Source organism: Pezoporus occidentalis, unplaced genomic scaffold (assembly GCF_034315485.1).
Source record: "Pezoporus occidentalis ecotype Australia unplaced genomic scaffold, CSIRO_AGI_Poc_V1 ctg64, whole genome shotgun sequence".
Classification (NCBI taxonomy): Eukaryota; Metazoa; Chordata; class Aves; order Psittaciformes; family Psittacidae; genus Pezoporus; species Pezoporus occidentalis.
In genome coordinates this window covers 619930-632621 of record NW_026915987.1, presented here as the reverse complement: position 1 = coordinate 632621, position 12692 = coordinate 619930, and positions in this window count along the sequence as shown.

Here is a 12692-nt window from a genome sequence, read left to right as displayed (position 1 = left end):
CTCCTGAAACGATCCAAACAAAGCCATGCTGTAAAGCCCGTGATCACTGAGGGTTTATATTCACCAGTACTTGGGCCAATACACATCAATAAACTGAATCACTCTTCATATATTACAGTTAGCTTTCAGGGTGTTAGGCAGGGAGCTTTGCAGCTAGGACATAGTGCATAGTCCATGATGTTTCCCTCCAGAGTTTCCCTTTGCTGCTAGTACTATCAACAGTAAAGTGGAGAACTGAACAGTGTATGTGAGGTCAAATGAGAGATTGAACTGCTGCTCTCAAACCCTGTCCATCAGACTTTTATTTATGATGTCTGCCTGCCCTGGGCTTTGCTGAATGCAAACAGGGGGTGGTGAATGTGAATAAGGCTGCTGAATGTTTTCAGAAGCTATAAAATAGTCAAAAAGTGTAGTCTCAAGAGGAGAAAATTTACAAATATTGCGTAGTAAGCATGCAGAAAGCATCCTTGAATAACTGGGAACGGTACAGGCAGAGGATTGGATAATGTTTCTGTTTGACCTAAATGTGACTGCTCCATCTCTGGCAGTGTTCAAGGCCAGGTTGGACGGGGTCTTAGGTGACATGGTTTAGTGTGTGGTGCCTCTGCTTATGGCAGGAGGTTGGAACTGGATGATCTCAAGGTCCTTTCCAACCCAAACCATTCTCTGATTCTATGAAATATATTGCTTTATTGGTTGGAGGATTGAAGATACAAACCAAAAGCTTTCTTACAGAGCTCTAGTCAGAATTCAGTGTACTGCTGAGCTAGTGAACAATGTAAGTTTAGTTTGGACTTTGCACCTTGCATGGCCATGCCAAAAGTGAAGCTATGCAAACTCCCATAAGGAAATCTCCTAATTCAGGGAGGAAATGCTTGTTTCAAAGACTGCTTTGTGGGGAGAAAAAGCATCTTCTTTCCTGCATTCAAAACCTTGCAAAGTCAGCATGCTTCCTGACATTGGACAGCCCTTCAATTCCTTTGTCAATCTATGGCTGGGAGTGGCTTGGAGTCAGAGTAGCAGATGGGTTTTGTAGATGCCAAGGGAAAGGTATGGAGGGAAGGCAGCATGAGGGTACTGAACTAAAAACACCCTGAAGCTATTACACTTTTAGGTAACACTCTTGCAAAGTGCTGCATGGAAGGCTGGAATTGCAGAAGTCATGGCAACTTTGGCTTGAGTTTCAGGGGTGTGAAATTGCCACCTCTTTAACTTGTATTGCATCTAATCTGTCACTGGCTGGTGTGATTAATCTCACTTGTCTGCTCAGGTTCCTGCTGTCTGATGACTGGGGGGGAAATAGCAACGGGTGACTCAAATGGCTCTGTAAGGAAATTTACCTAAACCAGACCCAGACGAGAACTAAGTTATGGTTAAGATTTTATGCCATGAGACTGCTGGTTCATTGGTCTGATTATGGACAGGTTTTGAAGCTCATAAGAGTGGTAAATATCAGACTCCCTGAGAAGTGCTGAGTGTATCTAAATACAAATTTTGCCTTTCTGTCAAAAACACCTGCGTTTGTGCTGAGAGTGACAATCTCTGTCACTGTAAGCAGGGCAGCAGATGATATTAATGAGGCAGAAAGAACACTGTGTTGTGCAAAGATCCCTATTCTGTTTGCACAAGCAAAAGGTAGACTCTTGAGTCAGAGCCCATTCATCAGAGGTGTCCCATGGCACTCTGGTCCATCAGCCCATCCCCTCGTCCCTCTGAGGTCAACATGCCATTATATCCTCTCTCATTGCTACTCCAGCAAGCACAGGTAGGAACAGCTCAAACCATCACTTACCAGCTACCAGGAGAAAATACTACCCCAAGGAAGTTGGAGGGGGACACCTGAGGATTTGGTGCAGGCTCCAGAAGTGCTTCAGCCCAGAAGCGTGCAGGATACTGGGATGCACACAGCAATGAAGTGTTTAAAGATGAAGAAAGGTGCAGAGCTTTGCTAAAGGCAGCTAAAGAAATAGCAGACAAACCCTCTGATCCCTGAGTGATTGTATTAGAGGAAATAAATCCTCACTGGAGCTTGTTTGACTTTCATTTTTCAGTTTCATGCTTGGAAGTTCAGGTCTTTCTTTCAGAACCTACTGAAAGGGGATTTTCAGTTGATTGGCTCCCACAGATCCCTGAAAAGAGGTGTAATGGCACTGGTGTCCTGTCTTCATTGGTACCCAGCAGCATCTCAGAGAGTTAAAGTAGTGTTTCAGAGAGAGAGAAAGAGAAGGGACCTGCACAAACCCTGTATTTTCACTCAGGCACTCTGCAAGTTAATTCAGATGACGCAGCTTCGGGTGGAAAAGTTTCCCTTTTATTCTGTGTCTAATGCAGATGAAGGGTAATGCATATGGAACTTGTTTTTTCCAGCAGTAACTCAAGAAGTAGTCAAAAGTTTTACATCTAGGGCAAGTAAATCAAGCAGAAATACAGAGAAAGGACATGCAAGTTGTAGTTGTCCTTCTCTATCACTGAGAATGCGAGTGCTGGGAGGTGGGAGCAGAGGCTGCAGCCAGAATGGAGCACTGCAGCATCCTCATCCCCTCACTGCCCACTGTTCCCATCTTTTGGTGCAGTGCCACAGACATTGCAACTATCTGGGAAAGAGAAAATACAAGGGAATTTAGAGGGATTTAATAATATGTAGCAGGAACAGCAGTGCTTGGAAATAACCAGGTTTTTTGGAGTTTGCCTGGCTTTGTTCTGGCTTCCCCAACATGGGGAACAAGGGCAGTGTCTGACTGGGGTTACCAATAGAGACTAGGCAGAACAAGGGAGGTTGGAAATATCACAGTTTATCTGTCTTGGAAAGTCTTGGACATATTATTCATACCCCTAAGATGGTAAATGCTTAGATATTTAAATAAACACCCATTAATTCCTCTATCATGAGATAAAATACTGTCCCAGATGCTATTAATTTCTCTCTGCACCAAAACTCTAATTGTACTCAGTGGGGGATCTTTTGGTACCAGAAGCAACTAAAACGGTCAGAATTTCTCTTATTATGGGCATATCCAGAAAGGAAAAACTGGCTTTAGAAGGAAATCTGCTCACACAAGCTGGGTAGACCAAACTACTGTGAATGACAGTAAATGTAAAAAGAATCCAAGCACTGCTCTTCCTCCAGCCTTGAAAAACCAGCTTGGTTTTATTTTAATGGTTTATTAAAGCTTATCCACTTTTAGGCATGTCTCCAGTTGCTGGTTCGGCTGGCATGGGAGCACAGCAAGCCTGGTACACTAAGCTCCACGTATCTCTTGAGAGCTCCTTCCATGTTAGATCCCCACTGGCTCTGCAAACACTGAAAGCACTGGTGGGTCACCAAGTTAATCTGAATCTAAATTACCAGGGGATATAACTGTAGACAGAGCTGGAGGGAGAGTTGGAGGCAGTCTGGCTGTTAATGCCTTCCTCTGTAAAGGGCATTGCCTGTCCCTTCTTCACCAAGCATCCTCCTGTGGTATAAAGTTCTAAGGGCAGGTATTCTCACCCCGATGAGAAAGGAATGAAGGGAATCATCTTCCTCAGCTAAAAGCTGGTGGAAAAGAGTTTTTGGTGAAGTTTCAGAGGTGAAATACACAAAAATGTATGAGCAGGAAATAGTTGTGTAAATACAACCGCAGTAGCAGCCCCTCCTGTCTATTCCCACTCTCATACTGCGAGCTGAGCGCATCTGTCCACATCTCCACGTGCCAGAAGGATTACCACAAAAAGGAATTTACATTCTGTCAATTAAAACACCATCAAGCAAAGGATTAAAGTCACAAACACATGAATTAGAGATGGTGCCAAGGGACTCTACCTATCTATCTTTCATGACTTTTCTAGGTGCATGCTATAAAAGCATTAAAGGTATCTTTAATCTGCTACGTTTCCGTGCATGGCATTTATATAGAGTGGTGACCAGTGAGGTGCCAACAAGCACAGAGCAAGCACAAACCAGGATTGATGTATATCTCCCTCTTAAACTGCCTGCACAAGTTGTACTTCCCATTGCTCAAACTGAAGTGTGTGTAAAGTGTGGAATATTACTGTGATGGTCACTAAAACACTGTTCTTAAACCCTGGAGAAGTGCCTTTATGCAAGGGATCAAAATAAAAGCTGGGCAAAACTTAACTGACCCCTACCCTACACTGAGGAGAAATTAGACTTCTGAGTATTCCTCTAGTACTGGGTAAAAGACTGGCATTTACAGCATTAATTCATGCTAACTTTTAGCTTCAGATTAAAGCCTGTAAGAATAAGGATGCAAGCTATAAATGGTTTGCAAAATGCACAAGGGAACAAAAAATAAGCTTGGTAACATAAAATAAGCCAATGTCAAGGAATGGGTTCAGACCCTGTGCCAGAATGCCCATCAGGAGATGGATGGACCAAGACTTTCCTGTTGTGGTTTGCATTGAATTGAAGTGGAATAGATGTCAGGAGGGTTTCCGTGTTGTAACCATGCTACATTTCCAGTCCCAATGGCAGCACTTGGTCCCACTAACAAGAAACAAGGAGAAGTTTGAGCTATTCCACATTCCAGTACAGAAAGACCAAAACATTTTGATTTCAGCCTAAGCCACCTTTGGGGTATATTCACTGCACAAAATGGCCTTTCTTTCCTGATGACAGTGGTGGCAAGCAGCACAAAAATGCAATGGAAAAGAGTAAGAATGGCCTATTTTGTTTCATAACTGCCCTCATATCACATGCTTGGGAAAGAGAAAGAGTTACTGTGCTGGAAGCTTGAAAGAAGTGAGTTTAACTCCTGGTTCTGTCTCCAGCTTCTTTTACAGTACCCGGGACTTCAATTCCTCCTGTGCTAAATGAAGGAACAATTCTTCCCTTTCCATCCTACATTCATTGTAAATTAATTTGGTGGGAGGAACTGTAAACATTTTGTGTACCCTGACCAGGGGCAGCATCTCTAGCTGCTATCTTAACGCTCTGTAATAAATGAGAGTGTGAATTTGTGCATGCTGAGGTTTATTCCCTGGGCTTGGCAAGCTAGCACTGTGGAGTATTGTTCACCCTGCTAGCCCTTGGTCCTCACAGCACTGTGGCTTCTGCAGGAACTAATGGAGTCTAGTTACAGTTAGGGAAGGTTATTACAATTTTATTACAGGCTTGGCTCTGATGGTTCATTATGTGCTACTGAGAGATGAGAAAGAGTACAGTCCCTGTGCTTTGGAGGCTGTGGTACAAATGAGGAGAGAGAAGACAGGAAACCCACAGTGGAGACAACGGGAACGGCTGCAAGCTCGGGGTCTTTTCTCTGTGCATTTTAGTAACAATGAAGTGGCAGCAACTTGCCCAGCAAAGGTCAAAATCTGTGCACTTCAGAAAGGAAACGAGGCAAAGGAGTTGTGCACTTCTCCAGGAAAGCTGGTCTTTAATGTGCAGCACCTCCATTTACCTCTTGCTTTATCTGAGTACAGGCTTCAGCCCTGGCTGGAGGAAGAAGCTCCCAGGTACAGAGCTGCACACAGGAATGAGCTCAGAACTGAGGCAGGAGCAACTAGTACCTTAACATGCTCTGAGCAGTCAGCTCTGAGCAGACCCTTCCACTATGAGGAGCTCTGTCTGCGCTGTCCTCACCCCATATCCTCTGTTCCCAGTCCTGCACTTAGGGGAATCTTACCTCCTCCTAAGCTCTTCCAGTTTTGTACCTGGAGCTTCCTACATCAAAGATACCTGTGTGATTTTTAGATGCTCTAATACACACCCACTCCTCCCAGAGCCCTGAATGTTGTTAATGGCTATAGGTTGAGTCTTTATAGATCCCTGCAGCAGTAGAACATACTGCACAGCACACATTTCATATGTCCCTTTATAAAACCACCTACACTCAATATTCGTATTTCCTGCTGGTATCTCTGTCTTCCTCATTTCTACCAATTGCAGTGATGAAACTCAATAAACACAGCTGGGAGGAAAAAGAGCATCTTCCCCCTTCTTTTCCTCTCTGCTCTACCACTGCACTCTTAACCTGGGTGCAAGCCTGCCAGCTGCACACTTTCCCTGGCCTTTTCTTCCTCCCTGGCTATGGTTGCACCACCACCAAAGAGCTCTCCAGTGCGATGACGGATGAGCCGCTGCCTGTTGCTGAGAGGCAAACGCCTCAGAACATCCCACTGCTTTTATGAGCACCGAGCTCAACAGCAAGCCCAATCTACAGGCAAAAGCAAGGCAACTAAACAGCAAGCTCCCCACTACTGCAACAGCTAATGAGCCACTTACTTGGCATGGGCCCTCCTGCTGGCAATAGCACAGCACCTCGCTGCCAGCTCCCAGATGCTGGGCCTTGGGAAAGGGGAGAGACACATAGGGAGAGACACATGATGCCCAGCATCATGCACACAAGGCATTTAATGATAAAAGCTGGCAGTTTTCAGCCGCTGCTACAGGGAATGGATTCCCACCCCCCATTTCCTTCTTGCTCCATCAAGAAATAATTCTAGCAAGGTTTTTGAGTCTGAGGAGCACAAAACAGCACTGACTTCATCTTTGCCCACCAGGTCTGACCGCGGAGCTGCAGCAGTGTGCGTGGTATCTATTTTGTACTTAAACACCTTTCAAGCTCACTGACACTGCATCAGGTCGCTCCGCGGCAATAAGTGGTATCCCGCATTTCAGGAAAGCACAGCCATTTACCTTCCTCCTCGCAAGCCAAACTTCCACAGTAATAGGTTGTAATTGTCTTTGGTCCCTGTGAGTGGGAGACAGTTTGTGCCTTCAGGCGGCTGTTGCCTGGAGAAAGATGTGAAGGTGAAGCTTAAGGAACTAATTCCAAATGACCTTGCAGAATTACACAGCCCTGCTAGGGAAGGATACGTCTCTGCCCTTTTGACTTCCCGTTGCCGTAAAACTTGTCTTTAAGAAAAAGATTATGGCCCAAATTAAACCATATAGAAACAGATGCCAGCCCCTTCACTGCATTTGTGAATGGTGTTGCAATGAGAAACTACTAAATTCACCTTTTTCATCTGTGAGATCCATGGAGCTTGGATCCCCTTCTACTACTAAAGGCAGTCAAGCTGCAGCCATTGACACCAGTGTTGGTTTTGGCTTACTACATCTACATTAGTTCTTGCTACAGTGTTCCACGATATTAGGTGCTTTTCTCAAGCAATGAGTGATGAAGACACTTATAGAGAACTTTATAGCACTTCAGTTGACGATTTTCTGGGTTGAATGTGTATCTCCCTCATAGCAGAGGTCTCTACACCACAGATGGTGTTTTACATATAGCTTTAAAATGACATAGTTGGAGCTGCAGCATATGTGCCTTTCCTGTGTCCCTGTATCCCATGCAAGTCCACTGGGTTTCCAGCTAGCTCCCATTTTGCATACATCAGCTTAACTTTCAGCAGGGGCAGATGGGATGCTGGCCTCTTGTTCTGCCTTCAACTGGTAGAAAAGATTGCAGTATGAAAGTGAAGAGAAGGAAAATGAACAGGACCTTGCTCATGAGCATTCTAATGTTTCCCTCTGCTACAGCTTTGCAATGTTATTAAATTGCTACTCTCTCTTTCATAGTCCCCCCTCAAAATAAATGGGCAGCACTCACTTTCATGAGCTTCCATTTGAGAATCCTGCAGGTTCTGTGGTGTTTTAAGTTTGTGAAATATTCCCCCTCTGATTCATGGAGGATTATTATTAAAGTGAATTTAGCACTGACTAAAGCTCCTGGATTATCAATCCTGGGAGCACGATGTTCTTTTCAGCTACCAACTATTACTGCAGGGACAAGGAGATGCTCGCCGCGATGCCCAGTCTGACCTCAGCTAGGAGGAAGAGCAGAAGGTTATTTCCTACTCACTGCCTTCCTCACCAGCCCTTTCTGCTGCTGGACTGTGCTATGATGGAGAGAGTTGACTTTGTCTTCTTTGCCCTGCAGCTTCCTAAGGAAGGTGCTTTCTCAGCTGGCGGTGGCAGTGCTGCAGAGGAGATCTGTAGCCATGTCAGACCCTGAACACTTATCCAAGAGGTTTTGGGAAATATCATCAGAGAATGAACCCTGAGGGCAGTCACTGCAGAAGAGCAGAGATTGAGGAGATCAAGATATGAAACTTGTTAGCCTGGTTTAATCGCTAATGAAAATTATCTCAGCTTACACACAGGGGGAAAACACACCAGAAATTATCTACAAGGAGTCTGCAGAGATGTGAGCAAGTTCCACAAGTTCTTTCCTATTTCTTCCAAACAATCCATCCATCCCTGATACCCACCCAAAAGAAATTACATTTCCTGCTTGACAGAGAGCAAGGCATGAAATCCCTTCTGGACCAGTCAGAGTCTCAGGGATCAATGTGCCCAAAAGACCCACAGTTGAGGCTCCTGAATGCCTCCAACAGTGAAGCTACAGGAAAGAATATATCCAGCAAAGCTGTATCATGCCTTGACAAGCCTTTGTTTTCACTAACTCCCTAGAGATGGAGCATTAGTGAATTCCTCTCTTGTATAAGCAGGGAAAGAGCAGGATGCTTGCTGGCATGTCCAGCTTTCAAGCCTCTCTCCCTGCCTCTCTCCTGCACTGATTCTGCCAGGGGTGATGGTTGTGTTTCTGGAGAGCCTACCTTACAGGCCTGTCATCCCCCTCTTACACCAAGACACACATCATTGTACTCCTACCTTCAGTTTTAAGGGTGAAGTAGTAGTGGGTATAGACAATAGGAATGCTCTATATTTCTTTGTATTTTCAGTTAACTGCACAGAATATTTTAGTTCATGCTAAAACATTTCTGAGGAGGAAGCAGAACTTTCCTACCCCTTTGGTTTTGGTACCCAAAGAAAATCAAGATGTAGCTGAGTCGATGCAATGACATCTCAGTGCGGTTGTCTCACATTTTGACAGGTTTTAACCTTAAAAAGCCAGCTTCCAGAGCCATGTACTAAGATTCAAAGAACATAGGAACACACTGAACAAAGAACACGGGAAGACAACATGAGGGTTTCTTCCTTTTCACTGAGGACACAATGTAAATTATAACCATGTGTCCCCTTCTAGGCTCTGATATGGCAACAAACTTCTGGACCTTTTCCTTTCTTCAGTAATAAAAACCCCTCCTGATGTTGGAACCAGTCTTGTGATTTCAAGAAGCATTTCCCTTGTGATTCCTGAATGCTCAAGGTTGGCAACGTTGACCCTACCCTATATTCTAGGAGCACATGACAAGGAGACTTGCTACATCAGCTAACTTGTAAACACTGTAAACTGTCTGTATTTATGTTGAATAATCACTTTTGCAGGGCAAGAGAAAAAACAGAGCTCACAGCACTCAAAACTAAAGAAGGGGGGAGTGGGCTGAAATCAATACATCCTTAGTCCTCTTGTCTCAGCAAAAGGAGAGTCTCAGGCAGCTTTTTAACCCTTCCACACTCTAAAGAGAAGAAATAGCAGCCCAAACAGAGTTATCCATGCCTTGTCAAGCTTGATTCAAGATGTTGTGACAACAGCCTGAGACCTTGTCCAATAAATATTTTCAAATATGAGATATGTGTGGTAAAATATTAAGACCCACGGCAAGTGTAATGAAGGGGTACGATGCCTGGGCAGAGATGAGCCCGTGGGAGCCAGCATCCTTGCTTCACAGGAGGCAAAGGACATCAGTCACCCCCAGGTGCCCATGTCTCGTTTGATGCATCAACTACCTGGCATGGCAGGCCCACCAACACATCCAAACCAGCAGCCAAGCTGTCTCATGGGCCTGCTTGCCTCTCAGTCCTCATCCAACTGCCTGTACTAACAGTGAGCAAACACTTTTTTCCCCATCTCATTGAGATAAGGTTGACATTACAAATGAACTGCAAAACCTCTACATCTGCATCCCAGATGCTCCATCCTCCCTACGTGCTTCCTAGCCCCCAAAAGATGCCAGAGTTTTGTGGTACTGCAAGCTGAGGAAATCAGACCAAGGCTGCCAGCTCAGCTCCCTCATGTTTAACGTATGCAGGTAGCACTACTGGTCCATATGATGTCATCCCAGAATTAGCATCCTCATTAACAGCTGACTTCCTGCCATTCTAATAGGCTCTAAATATCTCTCCTAGGAGCTCCTAAAAGGAATAGAAGTTTTGGGAAGGGTGTGAGAGGGTATTTTGTATTCACAGGGTCTTCTTCATACCCACAGGATGTTCGCTAATTCTCAGTAATTGTCCTACACTTGGTTTTAAAGCTTGTTATTTCCAAAAAGCATTTCATTGGCAGGTGCTCCTGCAGTCTCCATCCCCCTTTCCCCTCTTGAATTATTGATCTTTAGCCAGAACAGGATTTGTCTTCATTATACGTGAGCTGCAATCACCACAGATATTAGTGTAAACTCCTGGCAGCAAATTGATTAGTTCCTTGCATATGGAAGCAGGGGGTCCCTCCACAGCTTTATCAGGGATCCCCAGAGCCAGTTGTTCTTTACAGGACAGAAAAAAATGGAAATTAGATTTCAGTTAAATACATCAGAAATTACATTAGGTGTTATCACATCCAAAAGCCAAGCTCGTGGGAGCAGTGCTCCTCAAAAAGCCCTAAAAAAAGGAAGAAAAGAATTTGTATGGAAATATCAGCAGCATCACTTTGTGCCTCAGTGATTTCCAACTGGGAAAAACTTGAGTTTCTCTTCCCATCACTCAAGACCAACAGGTCTGAGAGCCATCATCTTCAGGAAGGTGCAAAAATAAACACTGATAAGATACATTCACCCTTGGCAAGCAGAAATGCAAAAAGCAAATCTGTGTTACCCATGGTCATGGAGCGTTGCTACTCATGGTCTTTATTGTGAGCAAGGAGTTAGAAACCAAAAACTAGTCTGGGAGAGGTATTTTTCCTTTGAGACCCATCACAGCTGGTATAAAAGGAAACATCGGGACAGTTGGGCAATCTTAGCTAAATCAATAGAGCCCTGTCATCATCTTGTATCCTGATGGATGCTTTACTTTTGGCTTGGAAAGCTACAGTCTGGGCAACTCCTGTTAATTCCAAATGCTGTTGCAAACATCATTTTCCTTTCCCACCACTCTGACCCCTTCATGCTGTCCTGTTACCATCTCTTAGCTACTTCCTATCCATCACCTCTAAACCAACTTGTTTCCTTTTCAAACCTTTTGTTGACCATCAGACTAAACAGAGATAAGAAAGGCCTCTTAATTACACTGGTTACTTTAGAAAGATCCGATTCCAATCAATCACACTCCTGTTACTACAGAAAGCTGTAGGTTTATTTAAGTAGAAATAAAGCTATACAGTTAACGTTTCTATTATGAGGACTCATGCAAACAACTTAGTAATAGGCTGTTAGCACTTTTACATTCATAGCCTCTTTGGCCTGGAAGAACTAGATGATTAACATATGTAAAAGCTCCAAATGATCAGCATCCTTGACCCAAAGAACTTCCAAAGAACCACTCCTCAGACATGTCCTTTTCTAACCCAAACCGTTTAATTTACATATTCATTTACGTATGTCCCACAACACTTTAAGAGTTTCTCCTTGCACTGGTTCAATAGCAATTCATTTATATTTATCTCACTTGCACATTTGTAACATCATTAGAGTCACAATGAGCTTCAAATACTCTAACAAAACCCCACAGCCCCACCTCAGAAACATCTTATTAAAATTCCTCATCACCCGGTCTCAAAACATCTTCTAATCATATTCCAGTGCAACAAATTAGCAAATCGCAAGGTTGTAGCTCACGTTATCCAATTAAATGAAAATGAAGGACTTTAGCTCTGTCAAAGACAAATTATTCCTCCCGCTGTTTTCAGCCAACTTGGCCTCCCATTTCTAGCCTCTTTATACCACTGTAGCTACCAAGAAAGATCCTACGAGCAGTAAAAACACATTGTTCCAAGGACAATGCAAATCCAGTTTCCCAAATGTCCCATTTTTCCCTTGCCTCCCATGGACCTTTTGGTTTTCCACAGGATGACCCTATGGTTTCCACATATGACAAATATTCATTGTCCTGCTCCACCCATCACAGATGAGGTCCCGGTCTGTGAACAGGGCTTCAGTGAGCTTCAAGATTAACAATAATCCTTCAGTTTTTCAATTCTCTGTCCCCAAAATCATTCTCATCTTTTGTCAGTCTTTCCTATTTATATCACAAGCTTTTCAGAGACATTTTATTTAGAAGCGAGCACAATGGAGCCCCAAAATTCCCTCACGAACATAGGTGATATTCCTTTCTTAATCATAACGATCAGCACCATCACTGACCCTTTCATACACATCCCAATCCCACTGTCATCTGCGGCTGTTATTTTGGGAGCCATTTCTCACATCCAAGGTGCTTAAATGGCTTTCATCATTTTGGCAGTCAGAAAAACTTGCTACCATACAAGGACAAAGTTTCTCAGGAACAGGGAAGCTACTCAAGAGCCTTCTTCTCGTTTTCCAAAGCTAACAGTGTCACTGACAAAGGCATTCACAGGTTCTCTATGCAATGGGCTAGAATTAACGAAGGGGTGAGTCATTTTTCATTTGCAGAATTTTAATGACTATCATCAACAGCATTTGCATTCATTATTCCTTTTCGACATACCAAAGAGCTGGGAAATTTTTCTGCTCTTAGAAAACCACATCACTGCAATACTAGCTGTGTCAAGGCCTTAATATTTATTGGAATTATTCTTGGCATGGTTTTTTTTCTTCTCAGAGCACTACAGAGCATGTAATTACTGAAGGATATATATACCCCCACA